General features: G+C 41.3%; 31 non-coding genes and 13 pseudogenes across 31 annotated transcripts; all 44 read right to left on the reverse strand.

Moving 5' to 3' along the window:
* Positions 1–31: 31 nt before the first annotated feature.
* On the reverse strand, positions 32–150 carry LOC135069063 (5S ribosomal RNA). The gene has a single exon (XR_010255254.1). It is a non-coding gene; the product is annotated as a 5S ribosomal RNA (ribosomal RNA).
* Positions 151–257: 107 nt separating this feature from the next.
* Positions 258–376, reverse strand: LOC134897329 (5S ribosomal RNA). The gene has a single exon (XR_010172100.1). It is a non-coding gene; the product is annotated as a 5S ribosomal RNA (ribosomal RNA).
* A 107-nt stretch (positions 377–483) lies between these two features.
* On the reverse strand, positions 484–602 carry LOC134892984 (5S ribosomal RNA; annotated as a pseudogene).
* Positions 603–709: 107 nt separating this feature from the next.
* Positions 710–828, reverse strand: LOC134885376 (5S ribosomal RNA). Its single transcript, XR_010169491.1, has one exon. It is a non-coding gene; the product is annotated as a 5S ribosomal RNA (ribosomal RNA).
* A 107-nt stretch (positions 829–935) lies between these two features.
* On the reverse strand, positions 936–1,054 carry LOC134893162 (5S ribosomal RNA; annotated as a pseudogene).
* A 107-nt stretch (positions 1,055–1,161) lies between these two features.
* LOC134900858 (5S ribosomal RNA) lies at positions 1,162–1,280 on the reverse strand. The gene has a single exon (XR_010174360.1). It is a non-coding gene; the product is annotated as a 5S ribosomal RNA (ribosomal RNA).
* Positions 1,281–1,387: 107 nt separating this feature from the next.
* Positions 1,388–1,506, reverse strand: LOC135059361 (5S ribosomal RNA). The gene has a single exon (XR_010245766.1). It is a non-coding gene; the product is annotated as a 5S ribosomal RNA (ribosomal RNA).
* Positions 1,507–1,613: 107 nt separating this feature from the next.
* On the reverse strand, positions 1,614–1,732 carry LOC135067363 (5S ribosomal RNA). Its single transcript, XR_010253580.1, has one exon. It is a non-coding gene; the product is annotated as a 5S ribosomal RNA (ribosomal RNA).
* Positions 1,733–1,839: 107 nt separating this feature from the next.
* LOC135067309 (5S ribosomal RNA) lies at positions 1,840–1,958 on the reverse strand. Its single transcript, XR_010253529.1, has one exon. It is a non-coding gene; the product is annotated as a 5S ribosomal RNA (ribosomal RNA).
* Positions 1,959–2,065: 107 nt separating this feature from the next.
* LOC134886183 (5S ribosomal RNA) lies at positions 2,066–2,184 on the reverse strand. Its single transcript, XR_010170274.1, has one exon. It is a non-coding gene; the product is annotated as a 5S ribosomal RNA (ribosomal RNA).
* Positions 2,185–2,291: 107 nt separating this feature from the next.
* LOC134894959 (5S ribosomal RNA) lies at positions 2,292–2,410 on the reverse strand (annotated as a pseudogene).
* Positions 2,411–2,517: 107 nt separating this feature from the next.
* On the reverse strand, positions 2,518–2,636 carry LOC135060012 (5S ribosomal RNA). The gene has a single exon (XR_010246405.1). It is a non-coding gene; the product is annotated as a 5S ribosomal RNA (ribosomal RNA).
* A 107-nt stretch (positions 2,637–2,743) lies between these two features.
* Positions 2,744–2,862, reverse strand: LOC134889759 (5S ribosomal RNA; annotated as a pseudogene).
* Positions 2,863–2,969: 107 nt separating this feature from the next.
* LOC134891716 (5S ribosomal RNA) lies at positions 2,970–3,088 on the reverse strand (annotated as a pseudogene).
* Positions 3,089–3,195: 107 nt separating this feature from the next.
* LOC135062389 (5S ribosomal RNA) lies at positions 3,196–3,314 on the reverse strand. The gene has a single exon (XR_010248740.1). It is a non-coding gene; the product is annotated as a 5S ribosomal RNA (ribosomal RNA).
* Positions 3,315–3,421: 107 nt separating this feature from the next.
* LOC135067364 (5S ribosomal RNA) lies at positions 3,422–3,540 on the reverse strand. Its single transcript, XR_010253581.1, has one exon. It is a non-coding gene; the product is annotated as a 5S ribosomal RNA (ribosomal RNA).
* Positions 3,541–3,647: 107 nt separating this feature from the next.
* LOC134888874 (5S ribosomal RNA) lies at positions 3,648–3,766 on the reverse strand (annotated as a pseudogene).
* A 107-nt stretch (positions 3,767–3,873) lies between these two features.
* Positions 3,874–3,992, reverse strand: LOC134886184 (5S ribosomal RNA). The gene has a single exon (XR_010170275.1). It is a non-coding gene; the product is annotated as a 5S ribosomal RNA (ribosomal RNA).
* A 107-nt stretch (positions 3,993–4,099) lies between these two features.
* LOC134896200 (5S ribosomal RNA) lies at positions 4,100–4,218 on the reverse strand (annotated as a pseudogene).
* A 107-nt stretch (positions 4,219–4,325) lies between these two features.
* Positions 4,326–4,444, reverse strand: LOC135067365 (5S ribosomal RNA). The gene has a single exon (XR_010253582.1). It is a non-coding gene; the product is annotated as a 5S ribosomal RNA (ribosomal RNA).
* A 107-nt stretch (positions 4,445–4,551) lies between these two features.
* Positions 4,552–4,670, reverse strand: LOC134888875 (5S ribosomal RNA; annotated as a pseudogene).
* A 107-nt stretch (positions 4,671–4,777) lies between these two features.
* On the reverse strand, positions 4,778–4,896 carry LOC134886186 (5S ribosomal RNA). Its single transcript, XR_010170277.1, has one exon. It is a non-coding gene; the product is annotated as a 5S ribosomal RNA (ribosomal RNA).
* Positions 4,897–5,003: 107 nt separating this feature from the next.
* LOC134896201 (5S ribosomal RNA) lies at positions 5,004–5,122 on the reverse strand (annotated as a pseudogene).
* A 107-nt stretch (positions 5,123–5,229) lies between these two features.
* On the reverse strand, positions 5,230–5,348 carry LOC135062741 (5S ribosomal RNA). Its single transcript, XR_010249086.1, has one exon. It is a non-coding gene; the product is annotated as a 5S ribosomal RNA (ribosomal RNA).
* A 107-nt stretch (positions 5,349–5,455) lies between these two features.
* On the reverse strand, positions 5,456–5,574 carry LOC134889474 (5S ribosomal RNA; annotated as a pseudogene).
* Positions 5,575–5,681: 107 nt separating this feature from the next.
* LOC134891112 (5S ribosomal RNA) lies at positions 5,682–5,800 on the reverse strand (annotated as a pseudogene).
* Positions 5,801–5,907: 107 nt separating this feature from the next.
* Positions 5,908–6,026, reverse strand: LOC134901134 (5S ribosomal RNA). Its single transcript, XR_010174627.1, has one exon. It is a non-coding gene; the product is annotated as a 5S ribosomal RNA (ribosomal RNA).
* A 107-nt stretch (positions 6,027–6,133) lies between these two features.
* LOC134885078 (5S ribosomal RNA) lies at positions 6,134–6,252 on the reverse strand. Its single transcript, XR_010169203.1, has one exon. It is a non-coding gene; the product is annotated as a 5S ribosomal RNA (ribosomal RNA).
* Positions 6,253–6,359: 107 nt separating this feature from the next.
* LOC135068035 (5S ribosomal RNA) lies at positions 6,360–6,478 on the reverse strand. Its single transcript, XR_010254244.1, has one exon. It is a non-coding gene; the product is annotated as a 5S ribosomal RNA (ribosomal RNA).
* A 107-nt stretch (positions 6,479–6,585) lies between these two features.
* Positions 6,586–6,704, reverse strand: LOC135069772 (5S ribosomal RNA). The gene has a single exon (XR_010255954.1). It is a non-coding gene; the product is annotated as a 5S ribosomal RNA (ribosomal RNA).
* A 107-nt stretch (positions 6,705–6,811) lies between these two features.
* On the reverse strand, positions 6,812–6,930 carry LOC134901958 (5S ribosomal RNA). The gene has a single exon (XR_010175433.1). It is a non-coding gene; the product is annotated as a 5S ribosomal RNA (ribosomal RNA).
* A 107-nt stretch (positions 6,931–7,037) lies between these two features.
* Positions 7,038–7,156, reverse strand: LOC135058441 (5S ribosomal RNA). Its single transcript, XR_010244870.1, has one exon. It is a non-coding gene; the product is annotated as a 5S ribosomal RNA (ribosomal RNA).
* Positions 7,157–7,263: 107 nt separating this feature from the next.
* LOC135060204 (5S ribosomal RNA) lies at positions 7,264–7,382 on the reverse strand. Its single transcript, XR_010246596.1, has one exon. It is a non-coding gene; the product is annotated as a 5S ribosomal RNA (ribosomal RNA).
* Positions 7,383–7,489: 107 nt separating this feature from the next.
* Positions 7,490–7,608, reverse strand: LOC134888909 (5S ribosomal RNA; annotated as a pseudogene).
* A 107-nt stretch (positions 7,609–7,715) lies between these two features.
* LOC134901376 (5S ribosomal RNA) lies at positions 7,716–7,834 on the reverse strand. The gene has a single exon (XR_010174866.1). It is a non-coding gene; the product is annotated as a 5S ribosomal RNA (ribosomal RNA).
* Positions 7,835–7,941: 107 nt separating this feature from the next.
* LOC134901316 (5S ribosomal RNA) lies at positions 7,942–8,060 on the reverse strand. Its single transcript, XR_010174805.1, has one exon. It is a non-coding gene; the product is annotated as a 5S ribosomal RNA (ribosomal RNA).
* Positions 8,061–8,167: 107 nt separating this feature from the next.
* LOC134892857 (5S ribosomal RNA) lies at positions 8,168–8,286 on the reverse strand (annotated as a pseudogene).
* Positions 8,287–8,393: 107 nt separating this feature from the next.
* On the reverse strand, positions 8,394–8,512 carry LOC135060013 (5S ribosomal RNA). The gene has a single exon (XR_010246406.1). It is a non-coding gene; the product is annotated as a 5S ribosomal RNA (ribosomal RNA).
* A 107-nt stretch (positions 8,513–8,619) lies between these two features.
* LOC135067732 (5S ribosomal RNA) lies at positions 8,620–8,738 on the reverse strand. The gene has a single exon (XR_010253943.1). It is a non-coding gene; the product is annotated as a 5S ribosomal RNA (ribosomal RNA).
* Positions 8,739–8,845: 107 nt separating this feature from the next.
* On the reverse strand, positions 8,846–8,964 carry LOC135060274 (5S ribosomal RNA). Its single transcript, XR_010246664.1, has one exon. It is a non-coding gene; the product is annotated as a 5S ribosomal RNA (ribosomal RNA).
* Positions 8,965–9,071: 107 nt separating this feature from the next.
* LOC135060168 (5S ribosomal RNA) lies at positions 9,072–9,190 on the reverse strand. Its single transcript, XR_010246561.1, has one exon. It is a non-coding gene; the product is annotated as a 5S ribosomal RNA (ribosomal RNA).
* Positions 9,191–9,297: 107 nt separating this feature from the next.
* Positions 9,298–9,416, reverse strand: LOC135069943 (5S ribosomal RNA). The gene has a single exon (XR_010256120.1). It is a non-coding gene; the product is annotated as a 5S ribosomal RNA (ribosomal RNA).
* A 107-nt stretch (positions 9,417–9,523) lies between these two features.
* On the reverse strand, positions 9,524–9,642 carry LOC135064643 (5S ribosomal RNA). Its single transcript, XR_010250947.1, has one exon. It is a non-coding gene; the product is annotated as a 5S ribosomal RNA (ribosomal RNA).
* A 107-nt stretch (positions 9,643–9,749) lies between these two features.
* On the reverse strand, positions 9,750–9,868 carry LOC135063775 (5S ribosomal RNA). The gene has a single exon (XR_010250098.1). It is a non-coding gene; the product is annotated as a 5S ribosomal RNA (ribosomal RNA).
* Between the last annotated feature and the right edge of the window lie 35 nt (positions 9,869–9,903).

Consider the following 9,903-nt stretch of genomic DNA (forward strand, 5'->3'; position numbering starts at 1 on the left):
CATCAACAGAACGGTGTTGGCAGTATAAAAATATTTACAGCACCTTGTATTCCCAGGTGGTCTCCCATCCAAGTACTAACCAGGCCCAACACTGCTTAGCTTCCAAGATCAGATGAGATTGGGCGTATCCAGTGCAGTGTGGCTGTAGATGAGCTTTGTGGTTTCTGTTAGAACTTTTCTACTTCTAACTACTGGTTCATAAATGAATACGTTTGAAAATGGAATGCATCAACAGAACGGTGTTGGCAGTATAAAAATATCTACAGCACCTTGTATTCCCAGGTGGTCTCCCATCCAAGTACTAACCAGGCCCAACACTGCTTAGCTTCCAAGATCAGATGAGATTGGGCGTATCCAGTGTGGTGTGGCTGTAGATGAGCTTTGTGGTTTCTGTTAGAACTTTTCTACTTCTAACTACTGGTTCATAAATGAATACGTTTGAAAATGGAATGCATCAACAGAACGGTGTTGGCAGTATAAAAATATCTACAGCACCTTGTATTCCCAGGTGGTCTCCCATCCAAGTACTAACCAGACCCAACACTGCTTAGCTTCCAAGATCAGATGACATTGGGCGTATCCAATGTGGTGTTGCTGTAGATGAACTTTCTGGTTTCTGTTAGAACTTTTCTACTTCTAACTACTGGTTCATAAATGAATACATTTGAAAATTGAATGCATCAACAGAACGGTGTTGGCAGTATAAAAATATCTACAGCACCTTGTATTCCTAGGTGACCTCCCATCCAAGTACTAACCAGGCCCAACACTGCTTAGCTTCCAAGATCAGATGAGATTGGGCGTATCCAGTGTGGTGTGGCTGTAGATGAGCTTTATGGTTTCTGTTAGAACTTTTCTACTTCTAACTACTGGTTCATAAATGAAAACGTTTGAAAATGGAATGCATCAACAGACCGGTGTTGGCAGTATAAAAATATCTACAGCACCTTGTATTCCCAGGTGGTCTCCCATCCAAGTACTAACCAGGCCCAACACTGCTTAGTTTCCAAGATCAGATGAGATTGGGCGTATCCAGTGTGCTGTGGCTGGAGATGAGCTTTGTGGTTTCTGTTAGAACTTTTCTACTTCTAACTACTGGTTCATAAATGAAAACGTTTGAAAATGGAATGCATCAACAGAACGGTGTTGGCAGTATAAAAATATCTACAGCACCTTGTATTCCCAGGTGGTCTCCCATCCAAGTACTAACCAGGCCCAACACTGCTTAGCTTCCAAGATCAGATGAGATTGGGCGTATCCAGTGCGGTGTGGCTGTAGATGAGCTTTGTGGTTTCTGTTAGAACTTTTCTACTTCTAACTACTGGTTCATAAATGAATACGTTTGAAAATGGAATGCATCAACAGAACGGTGTTGGCAGTATAAAAGTATCTACAGCACCTTGTATTCCCAGGTGGTCTCCCATCCAAGTACTAACCAGGCCCAACACTGCTTAGCTTCCAAGATCAGATGAGATTGGGCGTATCCAGTATGGTGTGGCTGTAGATGAGCTTTGTGGTTTCTGTTAGAACTTTTCTACTTCTAACTACTGGTTCATAAATGAATACGTTTGAAAATGGAATGCATCAACAGAACGGTGTTGGCAGTATAAAAATATCTACAGCACCTTGTATTCCCAGGTGGTCTCCCATCCAAGTACTAACCAGACCCAACACTGCTTAGCTTCCAAGATCAGATGAGATTGGGCGTATCCAGTGTGGTGTTGCTGTAGATGAACTTTCTGGTTTCAGTTAGAACTTTTCTACTTCTAACTACTGGTTCATAAATGAATACATTTGAAAATTGAATGCATCAACAGAACGGTGTTGGCAGTATAAAAATATCTACAGCACCTTGTATTCCTAGGTGGTCTCCCATCCAAGTACTAACCAGGCCCAACACTGCTTAGCTTTCAAGATCAGATGAGATTGGGCGTATCCAGTGTGGTGTGGCTGTAGATGAGCTTTATGGTTTCTGTTAGAACTTTTCTACTTCTAACTACTGGTTCATAAATGAAAACATTTGAAAATGGAATGCATCAACAGACTGGTGTTGGCAGTATAAAAATATCTACAGCACCTTGTATTCCCAGGTGGTCTCCCATCCAAGTACTAACCAGGCCCAACACTGCTTAGCTTCCAAGATCAGATGAGATTGGGTGTATCCAGTGTGCTGTGGCTGGAGATGAGCTTTGTGGTTTCTGTTAGAACTTTTCTACTTCTAACTACTGGTTCATAAATGAAAACGTTTGAAAATGGAATGCATCAACAGAACGGTGTTGGCAGTATAAAAATATCTACAGCACCTTGTATCACTGGGTGGTCTCCCATCCAAGTACTAATCAGACCCAACATTGCTTAGCTTCCAAGATCAGATGAGATTGGGCGTATCCAATGTGGTGTGGCTGTAGATGAGCTTTGTAGTTTCTGTTAGAACTTTTCTACTTCTATCTACTTGTTCATAAATGAATACATTTGAAAATGGAATGCATCAACAGAACGGTGTTGGCAGTATAAAAATATCTACAGCACCTTGTATTCCCAGGTGGTCTCCCATCCAAGTACTAACCAGGCCCAACACTGCTTAGCTTCCAAGATCAGATGAGATTGGGCGTATCCAGTGTGGTGTTGCTGTAGATGAACTTTCTGGTTTCTGTTAGAACTTTTCTACTTCTAACTACTGGTTCATAAATGAATATGTTTTAAAATGGAATGCATCAACAGAACGGTGTTGGCAGTATAAAATTATCTACCGCACCTTGTATTCCCAGGTGGTCTCCCATACAAGTACTAACCAGGCCCAACACTGCTTAGCTTCCAAGATCAGATGAGATTGGGCATATCCAGTGTGGTGTGGCTGTAGAAGAGCTTTATGGTTTCTGTTAGTACTTTTCTACTTCTAACTACTGGTTCATAAATGAATACGTTTGAAAATGGAATGCATCAACAGAACGGTGTTGGTAGTATAAAAATATCTACAGCACCTTGTATTCCCATGTGGTCTCCCATCCAAGTACTAACCAAGCCCAACATTGCTTAGCTTCCAAGATCAGATGAGATTGGGCGTATCCAGTGTGCTGTGGCTGCAGATGAGCTTTATGGTTTCTGTTAGTAATTTTCTACTTCTAACTACTGGTTCATAAATGAAAACGTTTGAAAATGGAATGCATCAACAGAACGGTGTTGGTAGTATAAAAATATCTACAGCACCTTGTATTCCCAGATGGTCTCCCATCCAAGTACTAACCAGGCCCAACACTGCTTAGCTTCCAAGATCAGATGAGATTGGGCGTATCCAGTATGGTGTGGCTGTAGATGAGCTTTGTGGTTTCTGTTAGAACTTTTCTACTTCTAACTACTGGTTCATAAATGAATACGTTTGAAAATGGAATGCATCAACAGAACGGTGTTGGCAGTATAAAAATATCTACAGCACCTTGTATTCCCAGGTGGTCTCCCATCCAAGTACTAACCAGACCCAACACTGCTTAGCTTCCAAGATCAGATGAGATTGGGCGTATCCAGTGTGGTGTTGCTGTAGATGAACTTTCTGGTTTCTGTTAGAACTTTTCTACTTCTAACTACTGGTTCATAAATGAATACATTTGAAAATTGAATGCATCAACAGAACGGTGTTGTCAGTATAAAAATATCTACAGCACATTGTATTCCTAGGTGGTCTCCCATCCAAGTACTAACCAGGCCCAACACTGCTTAGCTTTCAAGATCAGATGAGATTGGGCGTATCCAGTGTGGTGTGGCTGTAGATGAGCTTTATGGTTTCTGTTAGAACTTTTCTACTTCTAACTACTGGTTCATAAATGAAAACATTTGAAAATGGAATGCATCAACAGACTGGTGTTGGCAGTATAAAAATATCTACAGCACCTTGTATTCCCAGGTGGTCTCCCATCCAAGTACTAACCAGGCCCAACACTGCTTAGCTTCCAAGATCAGATGAGATTGGGTGTATCCAGTGTGCTGTGGCTGGAGATGAGCTTTGTGGTTTCTGTTAGAACTTTTCTACTTCTAACTACTGGTTCATAAATGAAAACGTTTGAAAATGGAATGCATCAACAGAACGGTGTTGGCAGTATAAAAATATCTACAGCACCTTGTATCACTGGGTGGTCTCCCATCCAAGTACTAATCAGACCCAACATTGCTTAGCTTCCAAGATCAGATGAGATTGGGCGTATCCAGTGTGGTGTGGCTGTAGATGAGCTTTGTAGTTTCTGTTAGAACTTTTCTACTTCTAACTACTGGTTCATAAATGAATACGTTTGAAAATGGAATGCATCAACAGAACGGTGTTGGCAGTATAAAAATATCTACAGCACCTTGTATTCCCAGGTGGTCTCCCATCCAAGTACTAACCAGACCCAACACTGCTTAGCTTCCAAGATCAGATGAGATTGGGCGTATCCAGTGTGGTGTTGCTGTAGATGAACTTTCTGGTTTCTGTTAGAACTTTTCTACTTCTAACTACTGGTTCATAAATGAATACATTTGAAAATTGAATGCATCAACAGAACGGTGTTGGCAGTATAAAAATATCTACAGCACATTGTATTCCTAGGTGGTCTCCCATCCAAGTACTAACCAGGCCCAACACTGCTTAGCTTTCAAGATCAGATGAGATTGGGCGTATCCAGTGTGGTGTGGCTGTAGATGAGCTTTATGGTTTCTGTTAGAACTTTTCTACTTCTAACTACTGGTTCATAAATGAAAACATTTGAAAATGGAATGCATCAACAGACTGGTGTTGGCAGTATAAAAATATCTACAGCACCTTGTATTCCCAGGTGGTCTCCCATCCAAGTACTAACCAGGCCCAACACTGCTTAGCTTCCAAGATCAGATGAGATTGGGTGTATCCAGTGTGCTGTGGCTGGAGATGAGCTTTGTGGTTTCTGTTAGAACTTTTCTACTTCTAACTACTGGTTCATAAATGAAAACGTTTGAAAATGGAATGCATCAACAGAACGGTGTTGGCAGTATAAAAATATCTACAGCACCTTGTATCACTGGGTGGTCTCCCATCCAAGTACTAATCAGACCCAACATTGCTTAGCTTCCAAGATCAGATGAGATTGGGCGTATCCAGTGTGGTGTGGCTGTAGATGAGCTTTGTAGTTTCTGTTAGAACTTTTCTACTTCTATCTACTTGTTCATAAATGAATACATTTGAAAATGGAATGCATCAACAGAACGGTGTTGGCAGTATAAAAATATCTACAGCACCTTGTATTCCCAGGTGGTCTCCCATCCAAGTACTTACCAGGCCCAACACTGCTTAGCTTCCAAGATCAGATGAGATTGGGCGTATCCAGTGTGGTGTTGCTGTAGATGAACTTTCTGGTTTCTGTTAGAACTTTTCTACTTCTAACTACTGGTTCATAAATGAATACGTTTTAAAATGGAATGCATCAACAGAACGGTGTTGGCAGTATAAAATTATCTACCGCACCTTGTATTCCCAGGTGGTCTCCCATACAAGTACTAACCAGGCCCAACACTGCTTAGCTTCCAAGATCTGATGAGATTGGGCATATCCAGTGTGGTGTGGCTGTAGAAGAGCTTTATGGTTTCTGTTAGTACTTTTCTACTTCTAACTACTGGTTCATAAATGAATACGTTTGAAAATGGAATGCATCAACAGAACGGTGTTGGTAGTATAAAAATATCTACAGCACCTTGTATTCCCAGGTGGTCTCCCATCCAAGTACTAACCAAGCCCAACATTGCTTAGCTTCCAAGATCAGATGAGATTGGGCGTATCCAGTGTGCTGTGGCTGCAGATGAGCTTTATGGTTTCTGTTAGTACTTTTCTACTTCTAACTACTGGTTCATAAATGAAAACGTTTGAAAATGGAATGCATCAACAGAACGGTGTTGGTAGTATAAAAATATCTACAGCACCTTGTATTCCCAGGTGGTCTCCCATCCAAGTACTAAACAGGCCCAACACTGCTTAGCTTCCAAGATCAGATGAGATTGGGCGTATCCAGTGTGGTGTGGCTGTAGATGAGCTTTGTGGTTTCTGTTAGAACTTTTCTACTTCTAACTACTGGTTCATAAATGAATACGTTTGAAAATGGAATGCATCAACAGAATGGTGTTGGCAGTATAAAAATATCTACAGCACCTTGTATTCCCAGGTGGTCTCCCATCCAAGTACTAACCAGGCCCAACACTGCTTAGCTTCCAAGATCAGATGAGATTGGGCGTATCCAGTGTGGCGTTGCTGTAGAGGAACTTTCTGGTTTCTGTTAGAACTTTTCTACTTCTAACTACTGGTTCATAAATGAATACGTTTTAAAATGGAATGCATCAACAGAACGGTGTTGGCAGTATAAAAATATCTACAGCACCTTGTATCCCCAGGTGGTCTCCCATCCAAGTACTAACCAGGCCCAACACTGCTTAGCTTCCAAGATCAGATGAGATTGGGCGTATCCAGTGTGGTATTGCTGTAGACGAACTTTCTGGTTTCTGTTAGAACTTTTCTACTTCTAACTACTGGTTCATAAATGAATACGTTTTAAAATGGAATGCATCAACAGAACGGTGTTGGCAGTATAAAAATATCTACAGCACCTTGTATCCCCAGGTGGTCTCCCATCCAAGTACTAACCAGGCCCAACACTGCTTAGCTTCCAAGATCAGATGAGATTGGGCATATCCAGTGTGGTGTGGCTGTAGATGAGCTTTGTGGTTTCTGTTAGAACTTTTCTACTTCTAACTACTGGTTCATAGATGAATACGTTTGAAAATGGAATGCATCAACAGAACGGTGTTGGCAGTATAAAAATATCTACAGCACCTTGTATTCCCAGGTGGTCTCCCATCCAAGTACTAACCAGGCCCAACACTGCTTAGCTTCCAAGATCAGATGAGATTGGGCGTATCCAGCGTGGTGTGGCTGTAGATGAGCTTTGTGGTTTCTGTTTGAACTTTTCTATTTCTAACTACTAGTTCATAAATGAATACATTTGAAAATTGAATGCATCAACAGAACGGTGTTGGCAGTATAAAAATATCTACAGCACCTTGTATTCCCAGGTGGTCTCCCATCCAAGTACTAACCAGGCCCAACACTGCTTAGCTTCCAAGATCAGATGAGATTGGGCGTATCCAGTGTGGTGTAGCTGTAGATGAGCTTTGTGGTTTCTGTTAGAACTTTTCTACTTCTAACTACTGGTTCATAAATGAATACGTTTGAAAATGGAATGCATCAACAGAACGGTGTTGGCAGTATAAAAATATCTACAGCACCTTGTATTCACAGGTGGTCTCCCATCCAAGTACTAACCAGGCCCAACACTGCTTAGCTTCCAAGATCAGATGAGATTGGGCGTATCCAGTGTGGTGTGGCTGTAGATGAACTTTGTGGTTTCTGTTAGAACTTTTCTAATTCTAACTACTGGTTCATAAATGAATAAGTTTTAAAATGGAATGCATCAACAGAACGGTGTTGGCAGTATAAAATTATCTACAGCACCTTGTATTCCAAGGTGGTCTCCCATCCAAGTACTAACCAGGCCCAACACTGCTTAGCTTCCAAGATCAGATGAGATTGGGCGTATCCAGTGTGCTGTTGCTGTAGATGAGCTTTGTTGTTTCTGTTAGAACTTTTCTACTTCTAACTACTGGTTCATAAATGAATACGTTTGAAAATGGAATGCATCAACAGAACGGTGTTGGCAGTATAAAAATATCTACAGCACCTTGTATTCCCAGGTGGTCTCCCATCCAAGTACTAACCAGGCCCAACACTGCTTATCTTCCAAGATCAGATGAGATTGGGCGTATCCAGTGTGGTGTGGCTGTAGATTAGCTTTGTGGTTTCTGTTAGAACTTTTCTACTTCTAACTACTGGTTCATAAATGAATACGTTTGAAAATGGAATGCATCAACCGAACGGTGTTGGCAGTATAAAAATATCTACAGCACCTTGTATTCTCAGGTGGTCTCCCATCCAAGTACTAACCAGGCCCAACACTGCTTAGCTTCCAAGATCAGATGAGATTGGGCGTATCCAGTGTGGTGTGGCTGTAGATGAGCTTTGTGGTTTCTGTTAGAACTTTTCTACTTCTAACTACTGGTTCATAAATGAATACGTTTGAAAATGGAATGCATCAACAGAACGGTGTTGGCAGTTTAAAAATATCTACAGCACCTTGTATTCCCAGGTGGTCTAACATCCAATTACTATCCAGGCCCAACACTGCTTAGCTTCCAAGATCAGATGAGATTGGGCGTATCCAGTGTGGTGTGGCTGTAGATGAGCTTTGTGGTTTCTGTTAGAACTTTTCTACTTCTAACTACTGGTTCATAAATGAATACGTTTGAAAATGGAATGCATCAACAGAACGGTGTTGGCAGTATAAAAATATCTACAGCACCTTGTATTCCCAGGTGGTCTCCCATCCAAGTACTAACCAGGCCCAACACTGCTTAGCTTCCAAGATCAGATGAGATTGGGCGTATCCAGTGTGGTGTTGCTGTAGATGAACTTTCTGGTTTCTGTTAGAACTTTTCTACTTCTAACTACTGGTTTATAAATGAATACGTTTTAAAATGGAATACATCAACAGAACGGTGTTGGCAGTATAAAAATATCTACAGCACCTTGTATTCCCAGGTGGTCTCCCATCCAAGTACTAACCAGGCCCAACACTACTTAGCTTCCAAGATCAGATGAGATTGGGCGTATCCAGTGTGGTGAGGCTGTAGATGAGCTTTGTGGTATCTGTTAGAACTTTTCTACTTCTAACTACTGGTTCATAAATGAATACGTTTGAAAATGGAATGCATCAACAGAACGGTGTTGGCAGTATAAAATTATCTACAGCACCTTGTATTCCCAGGTGGACTCCCATCCAAGTACTAACCAGGCCCAACACTGCTTAGCTTCCAAGATCAGATGAGATTGGGCGTATCCAGTGTGGTGTGGCTGTAGATGAGCTTTATGGTTTCTGTTAGAACTTTTCTACTTCTAACTACTAGTTCATAAATGAATACATATTAAAATTGAATGCATCAACAGAACGGTGTTGGCAGTATAAAAATATCTACAGCACCTTGTATTCCCAGGTGGTCTCCCATCCAAGTACTAACCAGGTCCAACACTGCTTAGCTTCCAAGATCAGATGAGATTGGGCGTATCCAGTGTGGTGTGGCTGTAGATGAGCTTTGTGGTTTCTGATAGAACTTTTCTACTTCTAACTACTGGTTCATAAATAAATACGTTTGAAAATGGAATGCATCAACAGAACGGTGTTGGCAGTATAAAAATATCTACAGCACCTTGTATTCCCAGGTGGTCTCCCATCCAAGTACTAACCAGGCCCAACACTGCTTTGCTTCCAAGATCAGATGAGATTGGGCATATCCAGTGTGGTGTGGCTGTAGAAGAGCTTTATGGTTTCTATTAGTACTTTTCTACTTCTAACTACTGGTTCATAAATGAATACGTTTGAAAATTGAATGCATCAACAGAACGGTGTTGGCAGTATAAAAATATCTACAGCACCTTGTATTCCCAGGTGGTCTCCCATCCAAGTACTAACCAGGCCTAACACTGCTTAGCTTCCAAGATCAGATGAGATTGGGCGTATCCAGTGTGGTGTGGCTGTAGATGAGCTTTGTGGTTTCTGTTAGAACTTTTCTACTTCTAACTACTTGTTCATAAATGAATACGTTTTAAAATGGAATGCATCAACAGAACGGTGTTGGCAGTATAAAATTATCTACAGCACCTTGTATTCCCAGGTGGACTCCCATCCAAGTACTAACCAAGCCCAACACTGCTTAGCTTCCAAGATCAGATGAGATTGGGCGTATCCAGTGTGGTGTGGCTGTAGATGAGCTTTATGGTTTCTGTTAGAACTTTTCTACTTC

Source organism: Pseudophryne corroboree, chromosome 3, assembly GCF_028390025.1.
Source record: "Pseudophryne corroboree isolate aPseCor3 chromosome 3, aPseCor3.hap2, whole genome shotgun sequence".
In the NCBI taxonomy this organism is placed as follows: Eukaryota; Metazoa; Chordata; class Amphibia; order Anura; family Myobatrachidae; genus Pseudophryne; species Pseudophryne corroboree.